The following is a 9,201-nucleotide window of genomic DNA, read 5'->3' as shown; positions in this document are numbered from 1 at the left end:
TTAATTTTTATAAATAAAGAGAATTAATTATATTACCTTATATTTTAAATTAAGAATATTAGATTGAAAATTAATTAGTAAATTTGACAATTAAATAATATTTTTCTAAAATAATTTTAAGAGGTTAAATTATATTTTAAATTAAATACTGTATACCCTAATTTAATTAAAATAATCAAATTTCAATTTATTCAAAAATCTCTAATTTCAAATTCACCAAAAATCAAACCCTAACCCTAATTCTATACACATTCTCATATTAATCCTAATTAAACATAACACACCTTATTTCCCCAATCCTAACTGCCACTACCCCCTTTTACCCTAACCCTTCCACGCCGCCACCCTTCATTCAAAAAGAAAGAAACAAAAGAAAGGGAAGAACAGAGAGGGGGACATGAAAACAGGGAAGAAAGAAAACAAAAGAGGAAAACGGAGATCAGAGGGAGAAGAGGGGGAAGGAAGTCGTCGCGCCTATCCACTCGTCGCCGCCGTCCGAGGAGCTTCTATGGACGCTGCTGTCGAGCTTGTAGGTGAGAAAAAGAGAGTTCACGTGGGACGGAGGAACGTGTTGCGCCTCTGTTCATCGCTGCTCATCCACCACCGCGCCTTATTGACGTTGTCAGAGCCGCCCAGTAGCCGTCGCGAGCTGCCCAGTAGCCGCCGTCGTCTTCACGAACCGTCGCTGTCGCCAGCGTCGTGCCACCATCGTGTCTCACCGGCGTTGAAGGAGCCATCGTCGAATGGAGCAGGGAGATAGAAAAAGCTGCGAAAGAGAGAAAAGAAGGTGGCGGAGACCTTTGCCGCCGCTGCTCCCGTCACAGTTGCCGTAGGTGGAGCTCGCCATCGCTGGAGGTGGGCCGGCGTCGCGTTCTTGCTGCTTTGAGCCACCAGCGCCGCTGCTGCTACTCCAAAATTCTACTTCTGTTTCTTAGGGTTTGCTATCTCAGCCCCCTTGAAGTTACCGTCGGTTCTGTCCTTGCGAGTGAGGGTCACCGGAGCTGCTGCAATTCCAGTCTTTTGTTCCTCTGCTAAGGTTATTCTGTCGTGCCTTGTCTCGCTATAATGTTTCATTAATTAACTCTGTCTTACTTTACATAAATGTTCCTTTGTATCCTTACTCAGCCTTAAACCATAATAGATTATTAGATTTACCGCTGTTACCGTTTTGTAGCTGCATCGCGGTGTTGTTCCATCGTTGCTGTTGCTGGAAGAGGCAGTCGAAGTGGCTGCCATGAATTAAAAGGAAAGGGAGTTGTTACAATAGGTTTATGCGAACTCGGCTAATGGAGGTAGGGGATTGTTTTTAAAATTAAAATATTTTAGGATTGAATACCTGATGAGTTTAGCGGATTAATATAAGTGAATTAATTTCTGTGTTTAAAATAATTTTCTACTGTAATTAGAGTTGTTGTGGTTGCTACGTAAGCGGTTTGGAATTGAGGCTGCAGCTGCCATTGATTACGGACCGAAAAGAAAGGGTTTCTTGATGCATTTAGTTTATGAGTTTCGATTATTCGAGGTAGGAGTTTCTCTTAAAATCTATTTTACATTACAAAGTTGTTATAAATAGATATTAATGTGAGAAACATATGTCTGTGATTATGATTGTCTTATAAATGTGGTTGTTTGCTGGACTGAATGACTGGTTGCTTGATTGCTTGAGTAGTTTGTGATTGCTGAAAAGAAGTTAGTTTGAAAGGTTATTTAGTTGATTATTATGAAAAATGGCTTTCTTGGTTTTGAAGCTATTTTTGATAATGTAAACGAATCGACTTTGGAAATGATTTGGAATATGAAACTGAATTAATTTTGGAAACGGTTCAATTTTGAGTTTGTCTGACTTTATAAATGATTTAGTATTTAAGCTGATTTGATTTTAAAAAGAGATTTATTATTGGCACTGATTCGCTTTGAAAATAATTTGATATTGGAACTGGTTGAATTTGGGAAAGAGAATGAGATTTGGAAATGGTTGAGAAAAAAAGTTTGAGAAATGTTTGGATGGGATCCGAAAAGGGTGGCAGAATCCGAGTTTTAGAGGAGATGCTACCAAAATTTTATAAAATTAGAAGTTTCATTTGAAGTAGTTATTTTAAAAGGTTTAATTTTAAGTATTATATGATTTAAAATTACCTCATTTATCAAAGAAATAATTATGTTTTGAATTGGGATTGTTAATGGACGGAATGGAAAGAAGGATGACGAGGATTTTCTTTGAAATATGGTTTTTGAATGAATTTGGAAATGAGATTTGGATTGATGAATGATTATAATGTTGAGAATGTTGAGATATGAACTTTGAATTATTCATATGGCTTATGAATTTGAATTATCTGAGATACGAGATTCCCTGGATAAAGTACCATTGCTTGCCACCACGTGTACCAGGTTGAAAACTTGATACTCTGTTGACCCTGCGACGTAAGTGTGACCGGGCACTATATAAATTCCCGAGAATGTTACCCCCATTGAGCAATATTGATTATTTGAGAAAAAGCTATGCATAGACTCTTGGGGATGCACGTCGGGGGACAGTCTAAGGACAATTCAGACTTGTCGGGTTGGCTGGATAACCGACAGATGAGCCTCATCAGCCATAGGACAGGCATGCATCATATGCATTTGTATGTTTTGCATGGGTTTGAACTTGTTTTGGTTTGCCTAATTGCTAAATTGTTCTTAACTGCTACTTGAACTGTTTGTTGTAACTGCTACTTAAACTTGTGCTTTCCTTGTCTGCCTTGCCTGTGTTTACCTTGGCGTGCTACATTTGAGAATGAATTTTGGTGCTGAATTAATGATTGTATTATTTAATTGCGTGGTTGGTTCCTGATTGAGATTTTCTTATAAGAAAGGAAAGGTTTCGAATTTTTGAAAGATTAAACATTATTTCTTTAAAAAGGTTTTGAACGATTACCTATTGGTTTTTAAAAGATTCATAAGGTAATGATAATTGCTGAGCTTGAAAATAGTTTTCTTGTTAAATAGACCATGTGGTTAGGTTCTCACCCCCTACAGCTTTATCTTTTCAGGAAACTGAATGAAGACGCATTAAGAAGAGTTAAACTGCGTTTGGTTTATATGTTGTTGTATTAGTTAGATTATTTTCTTCCCTCATCTTTGTTATTACAAGTTTTTATAAGAGGGATAGGAGTTGTATGTTTTATATGTATATTATATTATAAGATATTATGTACGGAGTCTTGTATATGAATCTGTGCCACTTGTATTTTTCTTAAGATAAAGTATTTATTTCCGGTTTTAAAAGAAATTAGCGATACGGTATCGAGTCACAGGCTCCTATTTTAATATTAAGTATATAAAGTAGTCGTAATACTTCTTGCTATCAGAGTGGCACAGCCGGAAGCGTGACATTCTGGTAGTGAGGGTGTTACATTATGGTATCAGAGTAGTTCATCCTGATTAGAGCCTTGGGAATGGACTTATTATGCTTCATTGCATTCTCTAAGTGTCTGTCATGTTGTAGGTTTTGTTCAGATAACAAGAATTAGAGTTTTATGAACATGACTCTCTATTGATTAATGCTATTAGCTTATCGTTGCATAACTGCTGATGTTAAGTCTGGCCAACTTAATGTTAAAAATTATGTCTACGAAAAGTTAATAGGTTATCATAGATAAAGTAAGATTGATAAGTGATGCGATTCATGGACTTTGGGAGTGTTAGAAATTAATTTTGAAGTTAATTCCATTTCGGCGTATAATCCTTTAATCGTGCCTAGTATTATTTCCTTCTTTATCAATTGCATTGGAATTCCTTATTCATTATTTCCTTCATGAAATGTGATTGATTTAACTGCCAACCTTATTTTACCATTCATACATTTCCTTTACTTGGTTTTGTATTCGGTTGTTGCTTGAAACTTTTGAAATATTTACCCTTCTCACTGTTAATAGCCACCTTTATAATTCTACATTCATTAACGTGATCTTGGATTTTTTTTGATGTTACAAAAGATTCACAAATCTCAAGAAATATTAACTATTGATTTTAGCTACCCTCACTTGTGAGCTTTGAATTCCTTCCTAACTGTATGGTGTCAACAGATGTGTTATGAATTGTGCCATGTTATCTGATGTATCATTTGCTTTTTCTTTTCTTTATCTTGAAAACACTTGCTTCACCATTACTTAAAAAGCAATTTAAATTTTCTTACCCATAATTTAGTCGATCGTGTTCTTAGTTTTCTTTTTTTGATTCTTGCAATGTGGTCGTTGATTTCGCATTTTTCTGCATGAGCTAGGAAACCCCTGAAGTGACTTGAATCTGCGCAGCTGTGATGCACAACAATTTATTTAATCCTCTCGAAAATTTTGTTTTAGACTTTTCTAAATAAGTTTTGATTTGGTTTGCTTCCTGCTTGATTGTGTTCCTTACAGTTTACTTGAATCTTTTGGAATATCCCTCTTACAAAACACACGCACACAATTCTTTAATCTTTAAATGGTTTTGAACCCTGAAAATTACTATTGTAGTGAACTAATTATGCAAGTTGATTCTTCTGTTTCGTATTCTGTATCTTATTTTCATCTTGTTCTGTTGTGACACTTTGTGTCTTATAGCATTCACTTTGAATTCTTACTTAAGATCTTTTAAAAAGAGTTTCATTTTATTCTTCTCTGCCCAATTGTGTTCGCAATCACTCTTTCAAAGTTTCGACAAAATCGCATTTACTTTTGGATGCACTTTTTATGTGGATTTTGCGAACTTTTATGTGATTTGAATATAACTTAAATTATACCAACCATACTTCAATTTTCTATGCAAATTATTACTTACCTATGTATTTGAGTATCTTCCAAGGTTCTTGAAGAAAGATTTTGCACTTGTCCTAGTTAATTTTCATTTTACAAGCTTTTTATATTCTATTTTGACTTAAACTTGTCTTAGCATAATGCAACATTTATGCTTCTAAGACTTCTTTTGAAAAAGTTTATCTCATATCTTTCTTTAAGAAGGTGGAATGATTTTCTTAATTTTGTCTATTGTTAATGGATGTCTTAATTAAGTGTGTCCCACGTTATCCTCTTAGAATCTTATAAACATTGTCTTGAATTCAGTTATCTTCTCTTTGTGGACTTTGTATGTCCTTTATTTGGCCTAAACTTGTCTCGGCTGGATATGTTGATTTCCCTTATGATTCCTATTGAAGTCATCGATTCAGATCTCCTCACAAGGATGTAAATTGACTCTCCTTCTGGAATATTTCATTATTATTGCGTATCCCTATTAAATTGCGACTCTATTCATTCTTTCGATTTGCGAATGTTGTCCTTGTTGTTTGATTTGTTCTACCTAGGTGTTGTACCCTTCTGAGTAGACTCGAGATTTGTTTTAGTGACACGTACGACCTTTAGATATAGCAAACGATACGTTAGTTCTTAGGACACGATAAGTGGATACGAAAGGTGAAGTTTGTAAGTACCTTATGTCACATGATGTTGTGGAGTCTTGTTTTACATGAAAGGGATTTTGTTGATATTAGCATAATATTTTTCCGAAAACGTTTTTTTTCGTACCTGTACATCGTTGCTTAGTTGCAAACTTACACCTCCTTCCAAATTCATGAGAAACATATCTTTGTCCCTTATTCTTTTCTTCCTGCGAATAGTACTTACGCTTATCTCAATGTCATATGTGGTCCTTAGAGGCAGGAACCGCTGTGTTAGCTTCTTAGGGAACGACTGGTAGATGAGGAGTGAATCTTGAAAGTCCGAGACATTGCAAGTTAGGACATTTGAGTTCGGCAAAGAAATGTCGTTAAGAGGAGGTTTAAGTTTTCAGTAGCTCGATGCATACGTGATAACTTGTAATAAGTTAGCTAAGTGATCGGAGCAACATGAGATAGTGATATTGTATTGACGTGTTTAAGTGCGTGTCAGATTATTAAAGTTTTTGAAATAATTAGATCGATTGATTAGAAGCCGCTTGACGACAAGTGAGTTTAAAACCTCGAGTGAGTTAGCTAGAAACCAAAGTTAATGATTGACTGTGGATAAAGATGAGAATTCAAAAGGAATGGAAGTTGAGAAGTTTTTTTCATATAAGATAAAGTGTTGGGAATGACGTTGGATATTTGAGTGAACTTGAAACGGAATAATAAGCGAGTTGGAAAGCAGTCGACCACATTGGCCTTGCAAATGCCTATTTTGAAAATTTTCTACTTTATTCTATTTCTTCAAGTTTTGGTAAAGTATTGACACCATATAACCTCAATGTTATTAGCCTATCTTGTAATTTCTACTTTACAAATATCTAAGTCTTATGGTTTATCCGGTATTTGAAAATTTATATATATACCAAGACTTCTTCCTTTTCTAAAGTTTTCAAAAGTAAAGTATTAAAAGTAAGCAATATCTTATGTATTATTCTCAAGGTTCTGAAAACCGGACCGGACCGACCGGTTGAACCGCGAACCGGGACTCATTACGGTTTGGTTTAACTTATAGAACCGTTAACTTAAAAACCGCCTAAAAACCGTTGACCGAACCGGGATCCGGCCGGTTTTGCTGAAACGTTGCCGTTTTGGGTTTCGGATAAAAACACAAGGAAAAGCGTTTGGCGTTCAGTCTCCTCCTCCTCTCAAACTCACTCTCAAACAAAAAGAAAAAACCCTAGCAGAGTAGCAGTAGCCTCCCCCGCCGCTGCAAGGAAGGAGACACTGTCGCCGTCCGTCGCGCCATCGTCGTTCTTGAGCTCTGCAACCTCTGTTCACTCCAACTCCTCTCAACTCTCACTCTCTTAAACGAATCTATCTTCCCCCAAAAAGAAACCATAGCTTACAATAGCTTCCGCCGCCGTCCGTCGCGCTCAGAAGCTTCTGTCTTTGTCTGGTCGTCGTCGTCATGATCCAAGTCTCCAACTCCTCTCCTCATTCACCAATCACAGCTTCTTCCTCGTTCTCCGCATCCATCGTCTGGTCTACCTCTGCTCAGCCACGCTTCTGCCACCGTCCGTCATTCTGCTTGTCGCCTGGTCACCGTCGTCTGTCGCGCTCAACCACTTTTCCTCATACTCTGCCCAGACTGCTCAGACAGATCGAAGAAGGCAATGGCTTCTCTGCTCACTGCTGATGCTTGTTTTTCTTTTTGTTTTTTATTTTTCGTTCAGATATTATATTGATTATTGAATGATTGATTATTGAATGTTTAATTGATTATATATTGATTAGCTTTACTCAATGCTGTTGTGATATACTCTGCTGTATTTTGTGCTCTGTTATGTTGTGATATACTCTGTCCAATTAAAATTTTGTTTGAGAACTAAGCTTTGCCATGCTTGATAAATTATGCATTTCTTGAAATCTGATTTTGACAATTTGAGTTGTTTATGAAGCATAGTTCACTGTTAATTAACATACTTACATACATGATGAAAGACCAAAAACAACTAATTGGTTTTTGACTTTGTTATTAGAACATCACTGCTAATTGGTAGACGAATTGAAACTTGAAAGTGCTATTGGCTAAGCTCAATAAACAATAGCGGGAAAGAGTGCAGTGTGTGATAATTAATGCTTCTAATACTCGGTCCAAAAAATAAAAAATAAACCCATATATAGTATATGTATACGGAATTTAATATCATCTGTAAAGGATTCTTGGTTGCTTCGAGAGCACCTCGGCTTCTTGCTTAGTTAGCCTTGTTGAGAAGCCATGGACTACATCCTTGTAGGTGTATAGCATCTCTGCTGATTCTGATACTGATTGCAATGATGATTAAAACCAATTGTGGTGATCATTGAAACTTGCTGGCATGGTGGACTTCTCCATGTGGACTATGTATGTTTTTTTGGATTGTTTTATGTTGTTTTCTGCTATGGTGTGTTTGGCACAGAAAATCAACAGAAGAGTCTGAAGAAACTTGAATTTCAGCATCTTTATTTTGTGACTATGTTCTTGCCAACTGAATCTTTGGCTTGTGTCTTGTTTTTTTGATTTGGATATGTGGGAATGTTAAGGTATTTATTGTTGTTGATTTGGAACTCTTGAACTTTTATATATCATATGGGCAAAGATTCCTTTACGTGATAATTGGAGGTTACACAAAAAGGGTTGTTCTCAAAACAACTGAAAAATATGGAGTAAGTTATAGAAAATAATTAGGCAGTGTTGTTAAATTGAATTAATAATTATTTGTGTGTATGTGTTTAGATCCATGAAAAGGTACTACTTTTCAGGAAGTTATGCAAGCTTGAACAGACCATTGTGTTAATCTATTGTGTCACTGTGTTGCCTCTTCACATTATGTTATGTGTTTAGATATGCTTTTTTACTATTTAACTTTTGAGTTTGGATTTTGATAAGATCATATGTATTTGGTTGATGATATTTTATGTAGTATTTCAAAGATATTTTAAGATTTATATTAGACTATAATTATATTTTAGGATGTTTATTTATAATTTATTTTCTATTCTAAAACGGTTTTTCCAGTTGAACCACAGATTAGACCGGTTAGACCAGTAAACCAGTGAACCAATGACCAGAGCGGTTTGATGACCGGTCCGGTTTTCAGAACCTTGATTATTCTAATTTTCGAGGACAAAAATTTTTATAAGGTGGATAGGATGTAAGATCCAGAATTTTTGAAAAAGTATTATTATGAGTTAATTTTAATTTATTAATTCATTAAAGACTTTATTTTTAGAAATTGTTGTATTAAAAGTAATTAAATTAAGTATTGATAATTAAATTAAAAATTGTACTTAATCTTATAATATTGAATAATTTTCTATATTTAAATTATAAATTTTAGTAGTTTTAAAAATGATAAGAATTTTATATGAAATGATTTAAACAATTGAGATTTTTTGGAATTTAATGCTTTAATTTTTATAAATAAAGAGAATTAATTATATTACCTTATATTTTAAATGAAGAATATTAGATTGAAAATTAATTAGTAAATTTGACAATTAAATAATATTTTTCTAAAATAATTTTAAGAAGTTAAATTATATTTTAAATTAAATACTGTATACCCTAATTTAATTAAAATGATCAAATCTCAATTTATTCAAAAAATTTTAATTTCAAATTCACCCAAAATCAAACCCTAACCCTAATTTTATACATATTCTCATATTAATCCTAATTAAACATAATACACCTTATTTCCCCAATCCTAGCTGTCATTACCCCCTTTTACCCTAACCTTTCCACACCGCCACCCTTC

The 9,201-nt window shown here is 34.7% G+C and overlaps 1 long non-coding RNA gene across 1 annotated transcript; it reads left to right on the top strand.

The window, feature by feature from the left end:
- Window positions 1-275: 275 nt before the first annotated feature.
- LOC112702929 (uncharacterized) lies at window positions 276-3,274 on the top strand. Its single transcript, XR_003154364.3, has 3 exons — window positions 276-1,292; window positions 1,407-1,522; window positions 3,036-3,274. It is a non-coding gene; the product is annotated as an uncharacterized lncRNA (long non-coding RNA).
- Window positions 3,275-9,201: the final 5,927 nt, after the last annotated feature.

The sequence above is a fragment of the Arachis hypogaea genome, chromosome 1 (genome assembly GCF_003086295.3).
Source record: "Arachis hypogaea cultivar Tifrunner chromosome 1, arahy.Tifrunner.gnm2.J5K5, whole genome shotgun sequence".
Taxonomy (NCBI): domain Eukaryota; kingdom Viridiplantae; phylum Streptophyta; class Magnoliopsida; order Fabales; family Fabaceae; genus Arachis; species Arachis hypogaea.
The sequence above is the reverse complement of the archived record's forward strand: the minus strand, read 5'-3'. Positions and strand labels throughout refer to the sequence as shown.